General features: G+C 47.4%; 1 protein-coding gene across 1 annotated transcript in view; it reads left to right on the forward strand.

Annotated features, from left to right (window-relative positions):
- Positions 1 to 19,731: 19,731 nt before the first annotated feature.
- Positions 19,732 to 25,003, forward strand: part of SHISA7 (shisa family member 7) — a 33,026-nt gene continuing 27,754 nt past the window's right edge. The window contains exon 1 of the mRNA XM_048516728.1: positions 19,732 to 19,954. The gene's annotated coding sequence lies outside the window, so the exon portion shown is untranslated. The remainder of the gene's footprint in view (positions 19,955 to 25,003) is intronic.

Raw genomic sequence — 25,003 nt, forward strand, 5'->3', positions numbered from 1 at the left:
TCAGGGAAGTCCATCACAATCTTGCTTAATGCTTTTTCTTTCACTTTCATGGAGAAATTAAAGGTAAAGGTAGCCAGTCTGGGGTGCAACCACTAGCTCATGACTCACCTATGGGATGACATCACATCATGATTACTGGGCAATCTATTCTTATTGGGTAGTTTGCCATTGCCTTCCCCCTGGAGAGAGATAACCTAAGGCCAAAAATCACATTGTGAAATCCCCCTCCCCCCGGCACACACACACCTGTCCACTTTTGAAATAAACAAACATGGATGTCATTTGGGTCAAAAAGATGCCTTCAGAATGGAAATTCCCACAATTCTGAGCCAGTCATCTGCTGGAACTGATATCCTGAGCTGAGCCATGACAGGAAACAAAACCTCCAGCGTGGTGTAGTGGTTTAGGGCAGGTGGATTCTAACCTGGAGAACCAGGTTTGATTCACCACTCCTCCACTTGAGTGGCAGAGGCTTATCTGATGAGCCAGATGTGTTTCCACACTCCTACGTTCCTGCTGGGTGACCTCGGGCTAGTCACAGTTCTCTCTGAGGACTCTCTCAGCCCCACCTGCCTCACAAGGTGTCTGTTGTGGGGAGAGGAAGGGAAAGGAGCTTGAAGGCCACCTTGAGTCTCCTTACAGGAGAGAAAGGTGGGGTATAAATCCAAACTCTTCTTCTTCATCACCACCAACCTGGATAGCTTTAAAAAGGGCTTGAACAGATTTATGGAGGAGAAGTCGATCTATGGCTACCAATCTTGATCCTCCTTGATCTCAGATTGCAAATGCCTTAGCAGACCAGGTGCTCAGGAGCAGCAGCAGCAGAAGGCCATTGCTTTCACATCCTGCATGTGAGCTCCCAAAGGCACCTGGTGGGCCACTGCGAATAGCAGAATGCTGGACTAGATGGACTCTGGTCTGATCCAGCAGGCTAGTTCTTATGTTCTTATGTTCTTAGGGAGTCAACATGAAAGTAGGATTCCATTATGGATCAATCAACAAGCAAAAAGAGCTCTCTGATTCTTATAGTGCAATTCCAAGCAATTGAATGGACTCCAATGGATTTATAAGGGCGTAGCTGCTGAGTGTTAGCCTACAAATACCCTCTGACAGTTTCATACAATTCCTGGAATCTTTCCAATTAGTAGTTTAAGCCTGGCTGAGAATAGTGGACAATCCAAATAAGGGTGTGGCCAGATGCCACCCTCTTCCTTGAAGCAACGGAAACTTGTCTTTTTTTTTCCAGCTAGCTTTTTAAGTTCTCAAGACATTGTCAGGAATTATCATATCCTCAGTTCATTCTTGGAATTGTCTTTTTTTTTAAAAAAAATGATCTTGGCTAGATGGGATCACCCACTCTGACGCAGACACACGTTTCCCCACTGCCAATTCGTCTTTTTTTTTTATCAAAACGGCATCCGTTTATCTGCTCCTTGTTTCTAACGCGAGCAGAGGAAGGGGAAATAACACGATGTGGTTTTTAACTCCCAACGATCTCTTCGTCAAAGTGAACGAAAAAGAACTTCAGAAGGCTGTGATGGATTTCCTTGCGATTGGCCACTCCTATGCAGCCTCACTCTAACTTTTCGCCTGCTAGGTATACTAGCTGCCGCACAGGAAACTCCAAAGATTACAATGGTCTGTTTATTTGAACCTCGCCTTGATGGCTATGAGTGATAGGGCTCTGTAGCCGTGAGAAAGGGGAGATGACCTATTCGACGCAGGGTCCCTTTTGGGGGACCCAATGGATTGGAGCAGGGGTATCAATTCCAAACAATCCTTTATTTGTAAATCAATATGAGAATGATCCCGGGGATCTCTTTCCCCCCCTCCCCCCCCCCGCCACCGCACCAACTTTCCATTCATGCTTTTGCAGGCAACACAGAAATCCTGGCTTTTAGGCCTTACTGTCCTTCAAATCAGAATTGCCCCTGTTTTCTGGCAGGAATCTACAAAATTGTGACAGAGATACAATGATGGGGAAAGCTGCCCATCAAGAATTTCTGCCCATTGAAAATATAGGATCTCTTCTGGTTGAAGAAAAACAAAGAGAAGAAGAAGAAGAGGAAGAGGAGGAGGAGGAGGAGGAGGAGGAGTTTGGATTTATATCCCCCCTTTCTCTCCTGCAGGAGACTCAAAGGGGCTTACAATCTCCATGCCCTTCCTCCCTCACAACAAACACCCTGTGAGGTAGGTGGGGCTGAGAGAGCTCCGAGAAGCTGTGACTAGCCCAAGGTCACCCAGCTGGCGTGTGTGGGAGTGCACAGGCTAATCTGAATTCCCCAGAGAAGCCTCCACAGCTCAGGCAGCAGACCGGAGAATCAAACCCGGTTCCTCCAGATTAGATACACGAGCTCTTAACCTCCTACGCCGCTGGTTTTTAAGCACCCTGGAGACCTCTACCGGGGGTTATCCAGGGGTGCCAGGTCTCCCCTCCCTACCAGAGGGGATGGGAGGATAGGGTGGCCAAGTGCAGGTTGGGAAACTCCTAGAGGTTGGGGTCGGAGGCTGGGGAAACAAGATCCATAGTGGGGTACAGTGCCGAAGAGTCCACCCTCCAAAGCACAGGTGTCAAACTTGCGGCCCTCCAGATGTTATGGACTACAGTTCCCATCATCCCCCGCCAGCACCTATGCTCCAAAGCATCCATTCTCTCCAGGGGAATGGATAATCGCTGTATTACAGGAATGAGCCGTAATTTCAGGGGATCCCTAGGTCCAACCTGAATACTGGCATCCCTTGGGTGGTCTGAGCCCACACCTTGTACGGTAAATGTCACCACTCCTTCTTTTACTTATCTCTTAAAGGTACATAATCGCCGTCCTTTGTTGTAACTGATAATGGTCGCTCATCTCCTACTTTCTAATCCCGTAGGTTTAATTTTCTTCTCGAGAAGGCCGAGCTCATAGACACCCCGCCCCCTATGAATCTGTCTCCCACTCGAAACATTTGCAAACGTTGCCTTTTCTCCATCACTGGCAAATCAGTCATGAGCCCCTTTTTATGGGGAGCCCAGAATTCTGGCCCCTGTAGTTAGAAAGAACCGCTGGACGGTATGTCCTTTCCCCCAGAGCCAAGGCCGACCTTCCAGAAATCTGGCTACTGCCGTACATTCCAGCTTATTCTCTCATTTTACTTTTACACACACCGTACCTGCCTGCTCGTGAGTTCCGGGTATCCTCTTTCAGTTTACCTGTTGATTGTTCTTCCTGATGAGAGGGGAGGCCAAAATCCCAACTTAGTTCAGAGGCGGGTTAGGGAACGCCAGTCTCCCTTTGTGCGTCTCCCCCAAATCCAATTTTGGAGGAGCGACTTCTGTGGCTCTTTCGGTGCCTGTTGCCAGGTGGAGAATAGATGTGACTCAACCAATCCAGGAAGCCTAGAGATTATTTGCTAAGCACCTGCCAGGATCCAAGGTAGCGCCGAGAAATCGCCCTCCTCTGAAAGCAAATAATATAACCTGCACGGAGCGGTAATTACTTTGACAATTGCATGCCAGGTTTGGGGGCAGGGACTCTCTGACCACTTTGTTTAAAATCAGGTAAATCTGCACAGGTAAATCTTTCAGCTGCCTGTACGGTAGCTTGCACCTATTGTGAGAGTTTCAGGTTCTCTGCAATATTGAACCTTTCTACCCAATCAGGAAACGAGATGGCGTACAATCGAGCACATTTCTTTCTTATCTGAAATGGCCCCTTCCGTCAAGATTACATTTATTTTGTAAAGTCGCTGCGTTCAAAGCGCAGTGTTTAGTCAGCTGACAGAATGCAGCCTTTCTCCATCCATGGCTGCTGCTGGGTAGAAGGCAATTGTCTGAATCTCACAAGCACCTGTTGGCTAGCCCCAGCGATGTAATTCATGCATTATGAACAATCTGGGACCCTGCCCAAATTTCCACATGCATACAATTCTGCAATCTTTTATATATATATTTTTTAATAAAAGAGAGCCAGCATGGTGTAGTGGTTAAGAGCAGGTGGATTCTAATCTGGAGAACCGGGTTTGATTCCCCACTCCTTCACCTCAGTGGCAGAAGCTTATCTGGTGAACCAGAGGTGTTTCCACCCTCCTACATTCCTACTGGGTGACCCTGGGCTAGTCACAGTTCTTGGGAACTCTCTCAGCCTCACTTGCCTCACAAGGTGTCTGTTGTGGAAAGAGGAATGGAAAGGAGCTTGTAAGTCACTTTGAGTCTCCTTACAGGTGGGGTATAAATCCAAACTCCTCCTCCTCCTCTTCTTCTTCTTGGGCTAGTCACAGCTTCTTGGAGCTCTCTCAGCCCCACCTACCTTACAGGGTGTTTGCCATGAGGGGGGAAGGGCAAGGAGATTGTCAGCCCCTTTGAGTCTCCTACAGGAGAGAAAGGGGGGATATAAATCCAAACTCCTCCTCCTCCTCCTCCTCCTCCTCTTCCTCCTCCTCCTCTTCTTCTTCTTCTTCTTCTTCTTCTTCTTCTTCTTCTTCTTCTTCTTCTTCTTCTTCTTCTTCTTCTTCTTCTTCTTCTTCTTCTTCTTCTTCTTCCATCCTTTTGAAGTTATTTTCTCTCCCAGTCACATCCCCCATGGCTTTAAACATCCAGCATTTTTTTTAAAAAAAAGAACGATGAGTCCTTCCCTGTACGTTATTATTTTCTGAATCTGAGAGTTTAAACGTTTTGAAGGGTATTTTGTAGGTGTTTTTGTTGTTTTCCGAGCGCCTTGTCGAAACGTTTGTTTGCGTGAGTCAAAAAGGTCATCGCTCTACAGAGTTCGGCTGCTTCCCCGGAATTTCTGCAAGTTCCATCTCTAGAAAAACCGAGTGGGCGGGTGGACGATGCTTTCCTGAGCGCGTGTGAACGCTTGCGCACGGAGGCACTAGGCCGTGCACTGCCTTGCCATTTCCTACATCGCAGCAGCTGAAATATGTTTTGAGCTGTTCATCTTTAAGCGCAAGGGACTGTCAGTCTGTTGGCTTTTAACTCCGTTGAAGGCAGACTGTGTAGCAGAAGAAATTTATACAGCAGGAGGGGCTGACCTTTCAGCAGTGCATAACCGGGGAAGGGGTGGGTTTTGGACAACGATCCTTGGACTGGGAAACAGGGCGGGTTAGGAGCGTGTCTGTTTGGGCTTATGAAAGATAGCAGTGTATTATAGACACAACTGGCCCGACGATGGTATGTGTCTCTGTGTGTGGGTTATTATTTGTTTAAGAAGGGGATGAATAATAGCAAGCAAACACACTGTTATGTTCAGATGGAATATCGCACAGATGTAAGAGGATTTACAGGGAGATTTGTAAAGAAAGCTAAAATGCAATCGGGGCATCAAAAGCTGGCCAATTGTAGGGTTTCCACTCTCTCCGTTTCGGCTGATGGAGATTTCCTATCTTTGATTTATTTGGCAATCAAGTGGATTAACCCTTCCCCCCCTCCGCCAATGCGGAGAACATGCTTGTGCTCCATTACCATGTCATCTTTTCCACCACACGTTGTGCTCCTGTTCAGAAGGGGCCGCCATGCTGTTCCTTTGTGCAGGTGCATTTGTTTTCAGCAGTGGCGTAGTGGTTAAGAGCAGGTGCACTTTAATCTGGAGGAACCAGGTTTGAGTCCCCGCTCTGCCCCTTGAGGTATGGAGGCTTATCTGGGGAATTCAGATTAGCTTGTACACTCCAACACATGCCAGCTGGGTGACCTTGGGCTAGTCACAGTTCTTCTGAGCTCTCTCAGCCCCACCCACCTCACAGGGTGTTTGTTGTGAGGGGGGAAGGGCAAGGAGTTTGTAAGGCCCTGTGAGTCTCCTTACAGGAGAGAAAGGGAGGATATAAATCCAACTCCACAGTTCAAGTGGTAGAGTGAGGAATCCTCCTCCTCCTCCTCCTCCTCCTCCTCCTCCTCCCCCTCCTCTTCTTTATTTATTTATTTATTTTTGAGTTTTTTATACCGCCCTACCCCCGGAGGGCGGCTCCTCCTCCTCCTCCTCCTCCTCCTCCTCCTCCTCCTCCTCCTCCTCCTCTTCTTCTTCTTTTTCTTCTTCTTCTTCTTCTTCTTCTTCTTCTTCTTCTTCTTCTTCTTCTTCTTCTTCTTCTTCTTCTTCTTCTTCTTCTTCTTCTTCTTCTTCTTCTTCTTCTTCTTCTTCTTCTTCTTCATAGGTACCTGCAGATTCTATTCTGGAATCTCATGTGCAAAAATTATAGCAAGCCCTCACCAAATCCATACCTACCAATTATGAGAGCGGACCCGAGTCCGTAAGGGGATTAGGAAGTTTTCTTCGACTGATCCCTCAAACAGCAGAGGAAAACGGCATGAAAAAACCATGCCCTGATCTCAGTAGATTCAGAGTGTGACAGTCGGGGTTTTTGGCACAACCTAAGGTAGATAAGGAGGCCAGATTCCTTCTTAGCTTGCTCTCTTTGAGAAGGAATTGCTCAGAGATCTGTTGCTCGCAAACAACGAATTTCTACTCAGTGAAAATATTCAAACCCAGTAACGTTCAAACTGTCTCCGATTTGCGACAGCAGCTGCAACATCAGATGTGATTCTGTTAAACCCAGTATACGTTGTTGAGGAAATCATGCGCAATAATAAGCTGCTTATAATATTGGGAGGAATTTTTTTTCTGGTTGAGGAAGCTATGAGCAGCATTAGATGACCTGTCAAAATTGGATTCTCGTGCATTCTCTTGTTCTCATTTTTCGGTCCCATTCCCCCCCCCCACACACACACATTTTAAGTCAAAGTATTTGTAAAACCTGAATATTTTCTCAGTATTACTCTGGCTAAGCTATCTTTTTTTTTTTTCAAAAACATGTGTAGTGTTAAACCATTTTGAGAGTGATGGCTGTTTTTCAAGGGTTTGCCTGTTTAAGAACATAAGAACATAAGAACAAGCCTGCTGGATCAGACCAGAGTCCATCTAGTCCAGCTCTCACTGTGAGTGGCCCACCAGGTTCCATTGGGAGCTCACATGCAGGATGTGAAAGCAATGGCCTTCTGCAGCTGTTGCTCCCGAGCACCTGGTCTGTTAAGGCATTTGCAACCTCAGATCAAGAAGGATCAAGATTGGTAGCCATAAATCGACTTCTCCTCCATAAATCTACCCAAACCCCTTTTAAAGCTATCCAGGTTAGTGGCCATCACCACCTCCTGTGGCAGCATATTCCAAACACCAATCACATGTTGTGTGAAGAAGTGTTTCCTTTTATTAGTCCTAATTCTTCCCCCCCCAGCATTTTCAATGTATGCCCCCTGGTTCTAGTATTGTGAGAAAGAGAGAAAAATTTCTCTCTGTCAACATTTTATACGCCATGCATAATTTGATAGAATTCCATCATATCCCCCCCTCAGACGCTTCCTCTCCAAACTAAAGAGTCCCAAACGCTGCAGCCTCCTCATAAGGAAGGTACTCCAGTCCCTCAATCATCCTTGTTGCCCTTCTCTGCACTTCTTTTTATCTCTTCTATATCCTTTTTGAGATGTGGCGACCAGAACTGAACACAGTCCTCCAAGTGCGGTCGCACCACTGCTTTATATAAGGGCATGACAATCTTTGCAGTTTTATTCTCAATTCCTTTCCTAATTATCCCCAGCACCCAGTCCAGGTTTATAGTTCTTCTGTAAACCCCTGCCCTCAAACACACTGATATTCTCTTATGTACCTGCCTATATGTTTCACAAGTGAAAACAGACGCAGGCTTGAATTCCTCCTTGCTCATTCGGAGGGTTGCTACCCAAACTGCACTTCCCCAGTTACATATAGCTAACGGCTCTGTTCTGTCCGCTGCATTCCTTTAGTCTGCAATTGGCAGTCTCGCAGTGTTTTAAACACTGAGCATCCAATCGCAACATTTTAATGAGACATTCCTCAGTAGGAAAACAGGGGCAAAACAGGGGCAGAGGTTTACAAACGCAAAGTCCCAGCAAACAGGAACGATGCCTGAAAATAGGGTCTGTTGGGTAAATATGCTGTTACTGTTTCTTTGACTAATAGAAGAAGAAGAAGAAGAAGAAGAAGAAGAAGAAGAAGAAGAAGAAGAAGAAGAAGAAGAAGAAGAAGAAGAGGAGGAGGAGGAGGAGGATGATTCCTCGTTCTGCCACTTGAGCTGTGGAGTTGGATTTATATCCCCCCTTTCTCTCCTGCAGGAGACTCAAAGGGGCTTACAATCTCCTTGTCCTCCCCCCCTCACAACAAACACCCTGTGAGGTAGGTGGGGCTGAGAGAGCTCCGGAAAGCTGTGACTAGCCCAAGGTCACCCAGCTGGCGTGTGTGGGAGTGCACAGGCTAATCTGAATTCCCCAGATAAGCCTCCACAGCTCAGGCAGCAGAGCTGGGAATCAAACCCGGTTCCTCCAGATCAGAGTGCACCTGCTCTTAGCCACTGCTCTTAGCCACTACGCCACTGCTGCTCTTCTAAACACATTTAGATTTTGAATTAACATGTTTAGATTTTGAATTAAATAGGTAAAGCACCTAGCAATGGCTGAAATGGGCACAAACGGGGAAGGAAATTTCTCCAGCTTTCACACTGTGTTTTAGGGAATACTGGAGATATTTGCTAACTCTTTTCAGACATTCTCTCTGACAGAGTGGTAAATAACACAGCAGGGGGATAGCAGAATCACAGTGGCAAGCAAGCTCCACCTCTGACCTGCTTCAACATGACAGCTTTGTTAATCTAAATGGGTGTGTGTGTGTGGGTCTTCTGCAGTTATCAACCTAGAAATGGGCAAAATCAGTAGCTGCCCATTCAACCGCCGCCACCCCCACCACCTCCTTACGGACTGTCCTGCCTGAGGAGGTTTGGAAGGTTCCCATTCTCCTGGTTTTAGGCAAACTACACAAAACTGAATTATTCAAGAGGTCTAATAGGTCTGAATTGTAATGAAACGGTTCATAAAGATGCTTTGGTAAAGGCACGGGAACTATACTAGAAGAAGAAGAGTTTGGATTTATACCCCACCTTTCTCTCCTGCAAGGAAACTCAAGGTGGCTTACAATCTCCTTTCCTTCCCCTGTCCCCACAACAAACACCCTGTGAGGTAGGTGGGGCTGAGAGAGTTCAGAGATAACTGTGGCTAGCCCAAGGTCACCCAGCAGGAATGTAGGAGTGCGGAAACACATCTGGTTCACCAGATAAGCCTCCGCCACTCAGGTGGAGGAGTGGAGAATCAAACCCAGTTCTCCAGATTAGAATCCACCTGCTCTTAACCACTACACCACGCTGGCTCTCTACTGTATATTGTCCTGCTCTACTGTGTACTGCCCTGCTCTAGCGTTGAAGCAAGATTTAAATTATGCTGTAAGTGGTTTCATTTGCCACAAAGAGAGTGGAAAGTGAAACTGGGGATCCAGAAAATATGTCAGTACAATAAATCTTGCTGCAGCGAACACTGGCCTCCACTACACATCAAAGACTTTGTGTATAATCGGCCATTGTGTAATTTCTGCCCCATTTAACATGTCATATTTAAATGTGTATGCTTTGCTTTAGCTCCGTTTCAGATTTCTGCTTGTTTTTCAGATTTCTGCAGTCCAAACCATCACACTGTTTATCGGATGTCCCATCCTGTTGGAAGGTGTGCTCAGCCATGAATTTCGGCGAGGGACTAAAAAGGGTGTAATAAGTAAAGCTGAAACACAACACATTGATTCTGTGCACGAATACGCGTGTGTGTTTGTGGCTCTCTCTGGGATCAGAAAACCCGAGGGCAGGTTCCCAGGGGTCTGAAGAGAGACTCCTATGCATACACACTTGTGCAAGCTCCGTACGTATTTTCCAGTGAACATATGTAGGTCAAGGCAGAGTTTACCACTGAAATCCTGCCCCCTCACGCACACTCATGTCTGCTCAGTTATCTGAAATGGATGAAGGAGAGGACTGGTAATAGTGGAGGAACTTCCTGGAAAGGTGGTTTGCCCATTAGTTCTGAACTGCTAACGCAATGTGAAGTCACAGGGAAATGCCAGTTATATTCCAGCACATGTTCTGTGGGGCCCCAGTGAAGCTCAATAAATCTATGACCCGGCCTTCTGTTTTAAAGCAGATTGTCGGAAAAGCAAAGCCTAAAGTCTGCTTTTTCCTCTCTCCCGCTCGTACTCTCTCTCATTCAAGTTATATGCTTTGAATGTAGACGCAGATGTCATGCTGGTGTCCAGCTTGGATCTATCAAAACCATCGTGCCACATCCCCAGGCACCAATTTTTTTAAAAAATTCAAGAGTTGGCATCTGTAATGTGAAGTGACCGTCTGCCTTAGAACGTGCCCCAGAATTCTCTGCGGCGCAACAGGACTTTGTGGGAAATGTGCAGAGTTTTCTCAGCAAACAAGCTGCGGAGGGCTCAGTTCCCTGAAGGAACCAAGTTTCAAATTCAGTGGCTTTCAAGCCTGTTTCCTTGTTCGTGAGGTAGAAGAAAGAGATCTATATGGGTGGTCGGTTCTCCAGCAAAGGAGAAATGATTTAACTGAGCTCTGACCTCAGAGTCCAAAGCGGGTGAAGGTGAAGTACAAAACTTTCTGGGAATCTAGATTTCAAAGAACCAAGTATTAGGAGGAAACAAATCACTACCGCCTAGGGGCAAAGCGATAACCAGGCAGGTCTAACTTGTTTCTGGAAATCCGATCCGATGATTGTTCCTTTCTGAAAGTTCCTGAGATATTTATTGTTGTGGTCGTATTTTCAGCAGGTCGGCTGGCTCCCTTCCATCTTGCCAGATGTGGTTCATTCCCAGAGATCCGCTGATGGAGATATCTTAAAGCGAATTCGTATTGGGACTTCCAGAAAGATAAAAAGCAAAAAACATTATGTCGCTTTATGATGGTTTCTGAAAAAGATCTACAGTTTGTAAATTGGGGATTGCTTCTAAATTCAGCTCTAAACACAATTGGCCAAAGGAAGTGAAACCATCAGACTTCAGACTGAAGCTACCTGGTTAACTATTTATTGTTATTTATTGTTATTTATTGTTATTTATTATTAGTTTTACATACCGCCCTCCCCCTGAGGGCTCAGGGCGGTTCACAACAGGTTAAAAAAAACATTAAAACATAGTTTAAATATCAATTATATAAAAACAGAACCCATTTTAAAATGTGGATGGCGTCTGACTACTCCCCTTCCCCCCTTGTGCCCACGGGAGGCCAGATGACATGGTTGGTTGGTTGGTTGGTTGGTTGGTTGGTTGGTTGGTTGGTTGGTTGGTTGGTTGGTTGGTTGATTGATTGATTGATTGATTGATTGGTTGATTGATTGATTGATTGATTGATTTAAGTCTCGCAGAGCCCTGTAAGTCTTGCAGGGCCCTGATCTCCCTAGGGAGCCTGTTCCACCAGGTCGGGGGCAGGGCTGAAAAGGCCCTGCCCCTCGTCGAGGCCAGCCTGATCATTTTGGGGCCAGGGATCACGAGTAGGTCCTCCTCCGAGGAGCGGAGGGGCCTACCGGGGCAATATGGGGAGAGGCGGTCCCTAGAGTAAACAAAACTGTGTTGTTCACATGAAAAGGACCCAGACCACAAGCTTCTATGCTTTATTTTATCTCAGGTCTGGTAGGACTTATTTTAGTTAACTGATAGCAGCAAACTGCCATTTATGAGCCAGCGTGTTGCCTGTCCTTACACATTTGGGGCATAATTAAGGGGCCACAAACTTTGCCCCAAATATGTCACTCCCGTGGGGTTTCCAACATCCGATCTTCCTGGAATTACAATAGGTCTCCTGACAATGGAGGTCAGCACCCCTCGCCTTCGTGTGCCTGTCAAAGAGTTCTGAGTCTACAGTCGATTTATGGCCTCAAATTTCAGTTCAAGCCCAACCAGGGCCCAATCCGGTTGCTGCTGCAGCGGTTTAGCATAGGCCTTGAGAGTAATTTTGGATAGCTACCAGCATACGTGGCTGTAGAAGTAAACAAAATATGGATCCACGTCTGTGAAGAAGCAGTCTATGGACCACAGCCATACTTCCAAACCACACTTCTGCCTGAATGGTGAAAAGTCTGAAGCTAGCTCCGGTTTATATATTATTTATTTTGGTTTTTTGTGAGACTGGCTATGCCGCCCACCCCCCGAAGGGCTCTGGGCGGCGTACAACAGAAAAAATACCATGAAAACATATAATTACAATATAATAATTAAAACCAGAATAATTTAACACAGGAAAGACCAAATGACCCAAGAACAGATGGCGACTGAGAGAAGGACCACCCATGCCCCTGGGCATCACAAAAATGGCGACCAGATATGATGGTATACAGGCAGAGGTGGGATCCAGCAGGTTCTCACAGGTTCCCGAGAGTAGGTTACTAATTATTTGTGTGTGCCGAGAGGGGGTTACTAATGGATGATTTTGCCACGTGATTTTTGCCTTAGTTACGCCCCTCCTCTCAGCAGTAGCGCGCAGAACTTGAAGCAGCCTAGCAGGAGGTGCACCGGCGTGCGTGGCAGCCTGTGCCTGGTGTTTGTTTCCCCTCGCTTCAAGGACCGGGCGCAGTGCTGCCTCTGCTACGGCCCTGCCCAGGAATGCCCCGCCTCTGGAATGCCCGGCCATGCCTCCGTCGTGCCCCGCCCAGCCCCATTGGTGCTACGCCACAGTTTGAATCCCACCACCATGGAAAAAATCTGTTATTAAAATTTTTGGATCCCACCACTGTATACAGGAGATGGGGGGCGGGATCAACAACCAGCCTCCCCAAAAGCCCAGTGGAAGAATCCTCCACTTTACAGGGCCCGCGCTGAACTCTGGCTGTCCATATTGCAGGGCCCTGATGGCCGAAGGAAGTGTGTTCCACCAGGCAGGGGCCAAGGCAATTTGTAGGCTAGCTGTCGTTAGGATACGTTTTGCGTTGCTTTGTACATTTACGATAGCTATCAATTGCATTGGACTGAGGTGTCTCACTCAAAGGTGTTGCGAGGTGGGGGAGTTGGGTGGCTCGGTTTGCCAAGTTGGGAAAATTCCTGGGGATCTGCAGGTAGAACCGAGGGATGGCGGGTAAGGGTGGGAGCTCAGCCATAGAGTCCATGCTCCAAAGCACCCCTTTCTTTTCAGGGAACTGATCTCTGTCATGTGGAGATCAATTGTAATCCCAGGAGAGCTCTCCCCCGGAGATTGGCACTTAACTAAAACAGTTCAATGGTTTCCTGTATTTCCTAACCGCCTTGAGACCTTTAATATATTAGCAATGTGATTTGAAGCGAAACGGGAGCATTTTGTGAGGGCAAGATGTGAAATGAACACGACCACGAGTCTACAAAGATTGGCTAAGAGGAGGAGGAGGAGGAAGAGGAAGTAGAGGAAGAACCGGCGCTAAATTCAGGGCAGGCGTTACCTAGGTGTCAAACACCCACGCGCCCATAAGGATGGCAAGGAAATTGTCCTTTCAATGGAACTTCCTGCTAAGCCGTGCCTAATTGACTGCTCACTCTAGGATCCGAAGAAGTGTGCTGAAATTTCTTGAGATGAAAGGGAAAGGGGGGAAAATTGATTTCCCCTGCCGAGGCAAAATAGCTAGGCCAAACCCCATCCCTGGGGTCTCTACCCACTCGTGTCCTTGTGTAACTCCTCACGCCATCGTGGCATGGGGAGAAGTAGGTAGCAAACAAGAAAAGGGGGCCCCGTTGGTTACCGTGGCACTCCCGTCGCCATGGCAACTGGATGATATTCTACACACTGGGAAACATCAGCTAATTGAGCTAAATTGCTGATTCCCTTCCTCCCCCTCTCCCCGTTCCAGGCTGAAAAAGTCAGGGTGGGAGTGAGGAATAAAATATGAAACTTGAAAAAGCAGGGATCCCTCGCTTGGCATCGCAATGGAGCTGCTTCTGGGGTGGAGGCGGCTGTTTATATGCAGGAAGAGTGTCATGAAATGTGATCTGGGGCCTTTCCTGTCTCGGAGAGATGGCAGCGGCCCAGGAGTTGCTGAGCCAGGGAGCCTACTGAAAGCTGGGGGTTGAGAAATCTGAGGGGAAGAGGGTGCCAAAATAGGGTCTCTTCGAGGGTCGGGGGTAGGCATGCACTACCGTGCCCGGGCACCTCAGTAGATGAACTCTGTGAGCCCTTGACCGGAAGTGCTGCTGCTGCTACCCTGCAGGCTGGAGCTGGCCAGATCATCACGGCACATTTGCAAAGGTTACCCAAGCCCCGCAGGTGTATGCAGAGTCTTGAGTAAGCAGGCAATTGAAGCTCCCATACCAAGAGAGAGGTTTGGGGGAAGGGAGGACTGATAGGAAGTAGATTTCCGGCCTTTAGGGCTGCCAGCTCCGTCTTGAGAAATTCCTGAAGATGTGGGTGAGATTTGGGAAGGCAGCTTAGCAGAAATATACTACAGAGTCCACTTCTAGACACTGCCATTTCTTTTAGGGGAACTGAGCTCTGGAGGTGAGTTCATAGAATCGTAGAGTTGGAAGAGACCCCAAGGGCCATCAAGTCCAACCCCTTGCAATGCAGGAACACACAGTCAAAGCACTCCTGACAGATGGCCATCCAGCCTCTCTTAAAAAACCTTCAAAGAAGGAGACTCCACCACTCCGAGGTCATGCATTCCACTGCTGAACAGCCCTACTGTCAGAATTCTCCTCCTCTGCTGTTTAGGTGGAATCTCTTTTCCTTCCCCTTGAACCCATTACTCCTGGTCCTCATCTCTGGAGCAGCAGAAAACAAGCTTGCTCCCTCACCAACATGACATCCCTTCAAAAACCCAAAGATGACTATCGTGTCACCTCTTAAGGAGTTAGAATTACAGGAGGATTCTAGGCCCCCCTGCAGGCTGGCAAGTGTAGATAAATGGAGTGCCATTAGTGGAAAAAAACAGAACACAATCCACCCTTTATTAGGACCAACCTAGTGACGAACAACAATGTGCAAGCTTTAGAGTTCTCCAGATCTCTTCTTCAAGCTGGATATTACTTTTTTCTCTAGAAAAAGAAAGATGCCAGGACAGTGGTGGCAAACTTATGGCACTCCAGATGTTCATGGACTACAATTCCCATCAGCCCCTGATGGGAATTGTAGTCCATGAGCATCTGGAGTGCCATAGGTTTGCCACTACTGTGCTAGGACATGCTGTAAAAGACTGCTGCTGCAGTGTGGTTGTGAATTGTGTTCAGATAGGGCGGTCCCAGACTCAGGATACTCCCATCAGCCCCTACCAGCATTGCCAATTGGCCATGCTGGCAGGGGCTGATGGGAATTGTAGTCCATAACATCTGGAGTGCCAAAGGTTCGCCACCACGGAGATATTAGATGCTGGTACCCAGAGAGTCCCAGCTTTCCATTAGCAATTTATATTTCACAGAAAATCTAGGAGTTACTGACTACCGGCAACTGTTTAGCAGCAAACATCTGTGCCCAATGCAGAAGTGGACTGCAACCAGATTTTACCTCATTTTCTAGCATCTTTCTTTTCTGTTTAAAAACATTTTTTGTAACAACCACTTTGGCAAGGAGTTCTAGAGAGCTGAGAAGTATGAACAGTTATGTGAAACTGGTACCATGATGTCAAATGTCCTCATAGAATGGCTTTAAGGGTAGAAGAAGAGAAGAGGAGTTTGAATTTATACCCCCCTTTCTCTCCTGTAGGAGACTCAAAGGGGCTGACAATCTCCTTTCCCTTCCACCCCACAACAAACACCCTGTGAGGTGGGTGGGGCTGAGAGAGCTCCTCAGAACTGTGACTAGCCCAAGGTCACCCAGCTGGCGTGTGCTGGAGTGGACAAGCTATTCTGGTCCACCAGATAAGCCTCCACAGCTCAAGTGGCAGAGCGGGGAATCAAACCTGGCTCTCCAGATTAGAGTGCACCTGCTCTTAACCACTACACTACTCTGGGTCCCATGTTGGAATTCTCCAGATAAGCCTCCACAGCTCAAGCGGCAGAGTGGGGAATCAAACCCGGTTCCTCCAGATTAGAATGCACCTGCTCTTAACCACGACGCCACTGCTGCTCCCTCATATAAAATCCCAAGGAGATTGTTTAATGTGAATGAGGTACCCCTCGTCATCTTTCTCTCAACCTTTCGAGCTCGAGGCAGAATTGTTTCCCCCTACTCTGTGCGATTATGTGTTGAAATGAGGATTCTCGGCCTTGTTGGACGTCTTTTTTTTCCCCTTGGGTTCATTAGCATATCACGCAAGGTTGTTCATTCGATGGATGTCCTTCCCTTCAGCTCGGGTCTGGTTGTACCTTCATCCTGGTTTCAGTTTTCTAGCCAGGGGAGGAGAACAAAGAACATCAGTTCCCTTCCCAACTGTGTCCTAGTAACTTTTTCACCTCAGCTTGGAAGCACGCCTCTGCACTGGGCTGTAGCTGGAGAAAGACAGAGAGAGAGAGAGCACGTGTTCAAGGAACAGATGGGGATGATATGGGACTGGGTTATGCCATAGCTCCCTGCCTAAGATCATAGTGTTGGTGGAAAGTCACAGCTGACTTAATGGTGATTCTGCGGTGTTTTCAGGGAAAGAGACATTTGGAGGTTGTTTGCCTTCCTGTTTCCATGTGGGCTGAGAGAGTCCTGGGAGAACTGAGACTGGCCAAAGGTCGCCCACGGGGCTTCACGTGGAGGAGTGAGGAATCAAACCCTGCACCAAGATCATTGCTTGAGCCAGTATACTGCATATGAGACAACCTCCATTGATAGGGATGGTATACATGTGTATAATGTCCCACAGATTCCACCATGACAGATCCCCTCTGTGCCACTGGATCCCTGGAAAATACATGTCCTCCCTCCACACACATTCACACCAGTCAGAGTAACTGGAATTTCACTAATATTACCTTTATAGCACTGTTAAGGTGTGTTTTGTCCTTGCTCACATTCAAAGATCCACTGTGGTACAATTGCCATGCTGGAAGGGGCTGATGGGAATTGTAGTCCATAACATCTGGAGTGCCAAAGGTTCGCCACCACGGGGTTAGAGTATCAGACTAGGATCTGGGAGACCCAGGTTTGAATCCCCATTTCGCCACAAGGGCTCGCTGGGTAAATCTGGGTCACTCGTACTCTCTCAGCCTAACCTACCCCACGGGGTTGTTGTGGGATATGTAGGGGAGAAAGGTGGGGGAGCCAGCGTGGTGTAGTGGTCAAGAGCAGGTGGATTCTAATTTGGAGAACCGGGCTTGATTCCCTACTCCTCCACCTGAGTGGCAGAGGTTTTCCACAGTCCTACATTCCTGCTGGGTGACCTTGGGCTAGTCACAGTTCTCTCAGAACTCTCTCAGCCCCTCCTCCCTCACAAAGTGCCTGTTGTGGGGTGAGGAAGGGAAAGGAGCTTGTAAGTCACCTTGAATCTCCTTACAGGAGAGAAAGGTGGGGTGTAAATCCAAACTACTCCTCCGCCTTCCTCCTCCTCCTCCTCCTCCTCTTCTTCTTCTATAAATACTGTAAGTAAATAAAGAAAAATATTGAATTAGATCATTACCCATTGTTTCTGTGACTGGGCTGGGTGGGAATTTGAACCCACATCTCCTGGATCTAAGCCTTTCGGTTGCCTCTAGGTTTCAAACTAGATGCGGCGGCATCCTTGCATCTGCTGTGGGGCAGACTGAAGCGTCTTGTTTCCTATCTATTGTGCCTTTTCAAGCACTAAAACAGCTGTTTTGGGCACTTTGGAGGAACTGGGTACGAGGAAAAAGAGTGCCTCAGAACACCGAATTGCAGGGCCCTTGTGGTATATCATTTTAAAATGTCAGCAGTGTCCCTGTGGTAGACCCAAGGATGCCATCACGTCTTGTTTGGCCCTCAAAGCAGACATGGTTGAGCACACATCTAACAAAGTAGTTTCTTTGACTTACAGAAGTGTCCCCCAGAAAAGGTAGGCATCATTTTGCTTCCGCAACATTCCGATCCCCATCCCTTTCACCTTTTCACTGAAATCGTAGGACTTTGCTTATTGAGAATGCTCCCTTCGTTTAGGATATTTGCAGTGGGTCAACCAAAATCTCCACGTCATTCTAAGGGACAAGGTCTTTTTGGTGGTGTCTCCCTGCTTGTAAAGTTAGCTTCCGACAGAAGATCACGTGACCTCTTCTCTTCCCTCCTTAAGAGGGAATAAAAAACCATCCTCTTTAGGAAAGCGGACACAATTGTGTTTTTGTGCTGTATTGCTAAGTGGGTATTAACGTTCATCTGCTGATAATGTTTTCCCATTGCTATTGTAATTATAGTGCCTTACTTGGTAATTACATCATAATATAATTACAGTGCCATATGAGTTTTATCATCACTTGCCTTGGATGCCTGATAACCAGGTGTATAAATATTTAAAATAAATCAATTTGAGGTGAGATGAAACAACATAAAAGTTCTCGTCAGGGTGTGATAGGGTATGACAGCGATCGTGTCTCATTCGCACAGGGACGCTGTTACCTGATGCTACAGTCGTGAACTTGTTTTTAGTGGGCTGCAGTGTTGCGGTCCGGGAACAATGAAGAAATTCTGGAATTTGCTATATTCTTTTTAAAAAGGAGGTAAGGAACGAGCAAAGGGCTTGAGTACGTAGGGCTGTGGAAATATAATTCGTGAGTGATTGAAGCGGAAAGGTATTTTGAATTGCTTAAAACTATAACCCACCCACAACCCTCAGGATAGAAGAAGAAGAAGAAGAAGAAGAAGAAGAAGAAGAAGAAGAAGAAGAAGAGGAGGAGGAGGAGGAGGAGGAGGAGGAGGAGGAGGAGTTTGGATTTATATCCCCCCTTTCTCTCCTGCAGGAGACTCAAAGGGGCTTACAATCTCCTTGCCCTTCCCCCCTCACAACAAACACCCTGTGAGGTAGGTGGGGCTGAGAGAGCTCCGAGAAGCTGTGACTAGCCCAAGGTCACCCAGCTGGCGTGTGTGGGAGTGTACAGGCTAATCTGAATTCCCCAGATAAACCTCCACAGCTCAGGAGGAAGAGCTGGGAATCAAACCCGGTTCCTCCAGATTAGATACATGAGCTCTTAACCTCCTACGCCACTGCTGCTCCTAGAGTGACCTATCCTTAGCAGCCTTCATGGCTGAGTGCTTCTCAGAACCGTAGTGAACTGGGGTCACCCACAGACAAGGGTTGTTGGTTTTTTTTGCATATTTGGGGAAACTCTGCAGGTACGCAAAAATACCCTTTTGAAAATTAAAGTGAAGAAAATTGCGTAGCGCCTCAGGATTTCTTGTGGACTCCCGCCGCTGAAATTAAAGGTCAAAAGATGAAGTCAGCTGTCCATACCAGCTCAAAATGCACCAGTTCTGGCAGCAGCTGATGCAAACTGATCAAAGAGCTTTTGTGCAAACAACTTATATGGTCCCTCTGTAAGAAGAAGAACGTACAGAGCGTGGAAAGCTGGAGCAATGAGTTCTGTCAGCTGGGACGCCTAGGATTTCTGGAAACGGTTCTTAGCATCTATGGGACAGCAGTAGGCAACGAACAGAGTTCTTTGTATCCCCTCCTTTCTATAAGCAGAGAGGAGGGGAGTGAAGGGAAGGTGAATTATCCTCTTCTGATTGACAGCCTTCCCTGTCCAATCATGCGCCCCTGCATCCTATTCTCTTAGCCCGCTCTTGTGCTGGATGCTCACTCTTTTTTTCTTAATGAAAGCTCTTCCCACCCGCCCTGCTCACTCCTTCGGGTCTTGAAGACAGTTTGAAGGGAGGGATCCGGTTTTTGGTTAGGGACTCTAGTTATCCACTGAGTGCCTTTTCTCCACCAATGACAGCAGCCTTCTGCTGGCCAAACAGCCAATAGAATCCCTCAAGCATCATGTCAAATTCATTCCTTGCCTTGCCTGTACCAGAGTGGAATTCCATTTTTTAATAGAAAGTGCCCACTTTTGGTGTGGGGATTTTTTTTTTCTATTAAGGAAAATTAAAATGTTTCCTTACTGAGGCGTGGCGGGGGGGAGACATCTGGAATTTCAGGTGCTCCTGTTATTTTTAAAGTACATGTTGCCACTGATAGGCTGCAGCAAAAATTTCTACACCAACAGGGGAAGTGTTTTGTATGGGATTTTTTAAACAGATCAAGGTAAGGTTTTTTTTTTTGGCTGATGTTCCTGTTGGTTACCTGGGTTGGTGGGTCAGAGCAGGCTAAAGGGGTTGCAGTTCTTATACCCAGAGTATACGAACTGGTGGATGCCAAACGAGGGGTGGTTAAAAAAGGGGAAACCTCTTAAAGGATTTTAGTTACGTCTGTGTGCATTTGTGCACACACGTCTCAGTCATGAGTACATGCCTCCCGCTCTCCCCCAACAGATTTAAGAGAATTTGCATGCATGTATTTGGGAATGTGTATTTGCGCTTCAGGGTTTCTCTGTGTTCAAGGGTCTGGGTCACTTACATGAAATTTCAGCATTTGTGTTGTTAATTTCACAAACAGTTCACCCTGGAAGGTGGGGTGTCACTTGGAGCAGCCGGCTGTTGCTTTGTGGGGGGCATTTTGATACAAAGGTACCCCTGGTTTGAGTCTGTGGGGGGGGGGGACGGAGTTGTCTTGACGTTCAAGGAGATATGGCATCGCTCTTGGGATGTTTGGCAGGACACAGGACTCATACTCCCTACCGTAGTATGAGGGGGAACAATTTTGTAATTGATTTTACTGGTGCAGACAATTGTGCCTGTGTGTGTGTGTTTGTTCTGGAGGCAGTTGGTGCAAAGAGAGACTGGTTTCCCTGTGCTTCTTCTTAAGGCTGCACTTGAGTGTGTGTGCGTGTGTGCTTCTCACACTTTTGATGATGCTGTCACTTAGTCTGGGTAGTTGTCCGCTAACCTACGTGGGAGCATGAGATGGAGGCTTTTGTGCGTTTCTGCCGTATGTTCAAGACTGTGCGCTTTTGCGAGGTGTGAGTGTGTGCGTATCAGTGCTGCGGGTCTGGGCATGTGACATTTCCTTTGTGTGTGTGTGCGCGCGCGTGTGTGCGTACCACATCGTGAGTTGTGCTTTCTGCTTCTTGCCGCTTTGTGTGTGTCGGTGTGTTTGTGCGTGCTTGCGAGGGTCTGAGTGTGTTACTTTGTGTGTCGTTTGTCTCTGCGTGCATCTGTGTGGAGAGTGAGGTTATATTTTAGCAGCTTCGACTGCAGCTGTTCCTATGGCGTTTACACACGAGGGTTACTTGCTTCTTCTACCCTCTCTCCATACACACACACACACACACAGAGAGACACACATTGAATGAAGATGATAGAAACTGACTCTTCTGAGGTTTTACCAGCTGGCAGAGCCTGCACAAATTAGCCACAATACTCCTCCTCTTACCAACCCCCTGGGGCAGACTCACTGCTCCTCTGTTTGAATTTGACAGAGCAGCGGATCCTACAGAGAACAGGTGCTAGCTGTATGTGTGTGTGAATGCTCACATGGCAGAATCCTTTGTGTGTCTGCATTCCTGTATGGAAGAGAACAGTGCTATGCATGCATTAGGAGACTCAGAACGTATGCACCAAACCAGGCGCGCCGGTCCAGCTTCCGTGCGTGAACACAGACAGGAGTTTGGGTTTGCATGTGTGAACGGGCACTTGATCGCAACAGGGAATGCGTGTGAGAGAGAAGTTCATGCCTATGTCAGTGGAGAGCGTGCGTGAGGCCTTTGCGTATGCACACCCAGGTGTATCACTCAGCCAAGGTGTGCGCTTGAGAGCGCGCGCTGAGATATATTCGGAGTGCTCGCTAGGGAGGGAGTGGTCGTGCGAATGCAAGGGGCGAAACCCGGAGGAAACGACACCTTCCTCACCAGGTGCCGGTGATGCTATCGGCGAGAGCGTGAGGCCACAGGTGTCTGGCTAGCGGGATCTCCTACCACCTGTGGAAGGGGTTGGAAGAGAAGGGAACATGGACGGGGGCATCTCAGGTAGTCAGGGATGGGAGGGTGCCTAGGAGGATGGGTGGAAGGAAGGAGAGACAGGGGGAATCTGGTGGAAGTGATATGCGAAGAGGAAAGATCTGGGGGGCAGTGGTAAGATTATAAAATAGGAGAGATTAAGTGTAAAAGCCAAGGCAATGATGGTGAGGGGAGAGCGCTGACCTGCAGAGAATTCAGCCGCATCTTTTAATGTCCCCAGCCCTTAAACATGGGTGCCAGCTGAGCTGAAGAACCACCCCATCCTCCCTTGAGCTTTTAAAAGCCTCTCTGGCAAATATTGCCCCTGGGGCTTCTTTTTCCAGACCCGTGGAGCCAGCCATACCCCAATCGTGGTTATCTTTGAAGGAAGACCGGAGTACGGGAGATGGGAAGGATGCTGATAAGGGGGAGGAGATAACGGGTTCTGCAGTTTCCATGGCAACGTTGTCATGGAAACAGCAAGGCTGCCTGGATCTGTCAGATGAATGAAGACCAGCCATCAGGGGAAGGAGCAGAGAAAAGGGACGAGAGGGGGGGCCATCATTAGGGACCCGGACTGGGGGAGGTCACGATGCACTGCCGTTGGCTTGAGGAGGTCACCTGTCACAAAGATGTCTCATGTGGAGATATTTCCTTTAGGATCAAACAGGAGTGACGGAGGAAATTTCTGGGGAGAAAGTGGATCTTGAGGTCTTTGGGGTTGACGCGACTGCTAGTCTTGGCCTCGGGGGTCTAGATTGCGAAGAGCACCTAGGCTGTTTGGAGAGAGAGAGATGAGTCCAACATTGGCCAAAACGGGCGTGGGTCATGTCAGTGACTTGTGATTAGCTGGTCATATTTTTTGTGCATTCCACATCGGCCATTTCCTATGCATTTTTGTACGCATTCCTTATCAGCTGTATCTTCGATATTGGCGGACTTTGGTATTGGCAGTCGTGAGAGCGTACGTTCCTTTCAGGGCAGCCATTTTGGCAGCAGATATTTGTGGGTCATAGGGCCAATATAATATGTGGTGTTATATTTTTAATGTTATTACGATGCTTATTTGATTGAAATGCTCCCTCTCCTCCTCAGGTAATATGGTCAGTACACCTAAAGAACAGACTGATGAGTAAACTCCAGACCAGTAATTCCCAGTCTCTTCAAACCCCCACCCATTTCAGAGGCCTTTGTGTGACGGGCTGCTGCGTTGTCTTCCACTGGTCATGCCAGAGCAGAGCAGCGTACATTTGTGTACCGTATGTGCAGTGTCAGCCATGAGGGAAGAAAAGACTTCTGGGTAGCTAGTGGCTTCCCTTTAATGGCCAGACTGAGAGTAATTTATAGGTCCTTTTCCTTTTTTGACAGTCCCTGCCAAGATGTGAACAGCAACTGCAGAGCAAGACTGTGATATTTTGTTCAGCTAAAGGTTTATTTGAAGGAGCCCATTTTGATAGGCAGATTAAGGACACATTTTTTTAAATTTTTGCTTTTGCAATTTCACTGTAACAGAGAACGACGAAGGAAATATTCAAGCAGTCCTCCGCTGAATGTTCAGTTGTGTTATTAATTTACTGGGCTGGGTCCAGACTAACGTTTCTGCTTAGGCAAGAAATTTATGTCACTGGCTCACAAATTTCCTGCCTCCCTCCTCCTGCTGTAGCCTATTGATTTCTGCCCCCCCCCCCCCCATGACAGGGAGTCTCAGGAACAGGATAAAGGTCAGAATGCGTCGGCTGCAACATGATGGCATTTTCCACCAGCACCCTTCCCCTTCCATTAGCAGAAATTTCAGTTTGGATCCAACTTACTATCTCCTTCCTTCCATATCTCAAAGTCATCTGCGCTAAAACTGTGTATTGCACAAGTGTATTGATGTGAATTAAGAATTGCTCAAGAAGCAGATGATTAAATATTGAGTCTTGTAAAATCCTTGAATGGGGGGGGGGGAGTAATTAGTCATTTTGAATTCATGTGTCAAACGCCAGCTAAATCTCATCCACTACTCCCCAAAATGTAACGCTTTGTTGGGGCGGTACTGGCCTCATGATGGGTGTGTTGGTAGCAGCCGCTGAGGCATCCTGGCGTTCTAGGTCAGAGGCCCCAGAACTTTTTGATCCTGTTAGCTACAAAACGTCGGCCACAGGAGGCGGAGCCAGCCACAAAATGGCCGCTGCAAGGGGTGGAGCCACACACTGAGAGGCAGCCCAAGTGCAGGAGAGAAGGGGGGTAATTTACTGCTAACCCGGTATGTTATTTTATTGTAACCATAAATTAAGATTAAGATCTCCAGTGGGCAATCAGAAGTCCTACTGGACAAATGCCACTCATATACTCATATATAAGCTTGTGCTCCACCAATCGTGTCCTCAGAACTTGGGAAAGCGTGGAAAAAAAGGTGCCGGTATTCGGTACATGTATCATCCCCACAAAATCCCTGGTTTTATCAATATACTTTTAGCCAGCAAGAAGTCCCATGGCGCAGAGTGGTAAACTGCAGTGAGGCTCTCAAAGCTCTGCCCATGACCTGAGTTCGATCCCAGGGGAAGTCAGTTTCAGGTAGCTGGCTCAAGGTTGAATCAGCCTTCCATCCTTTGCAGATCAGTAAAAATGAGTACTGTCTGGGGATAAAGTGTAGACAACTGTGGAAGGCAAAGGACACTGTTAACATAGTCCGCCTAGTAAACAAAGTGATGTGACATCACCTGATGGGTCAGTAATGACCTGGTGCTTGCCTTTACCCTTTTAGACAGTGTGTTTTGTTCTATATGCTTTTAGAGAGCCAGCGTGGTGTAGTGGTTAAGAGCAAGTTCACTCTAATCTGGAGAACCGGGCTTGATTCCCCGCTCCGCCATTTGAGCTGTGGAGGCTTATCTGGCGAACCGGATTAGCTTGTGCACTCCCACACATGCCAGCTGGGGGACCTTGGGCTAGTCACAGTTCTTCGGAGCTCTCTCAGCCCCACCTACCTCACAGGGTGTTTGTTGTGAGGGGGGAAGGGCAAGGAGTTTGTCAGCCCCTTTGAGTCTCCTATAGCAGAGAAAGGGGGGATATAAATCCAAACTCCTCCTCCTCCTCCTCTTCTTCTTCTTCTTCTTCTTCTTCTTCTTCTTCTTCTTCTTCTTCTTCTTCTTCTTCTTCTTCTTCTTCTTCTTCTTCTTCTTCTTCTTCTTCTTCTTCTTCTTCTTCTTCTTCTTCTTCTTCTATGCTGTGGCTTGTTTTTATTGGCTTCACCTATTTTTATTGACATTGATATATTT

This window comes from Sphaerodactylus townsendi, linkage group LG15 (assembly GCF_021028975.2).
Source record: "Sphaerodactylus townsendi isolate TG3544 linkage group LG15, MPM_Stown_v2.3, whole genome shotgun sequence".
NCBI lineage: Eukaryota > Metazoa > Chordata > Lepidosauria > Squamata > Sphaerodactylidae > Sphaerodactylus > Sphaerodactylus townsendi.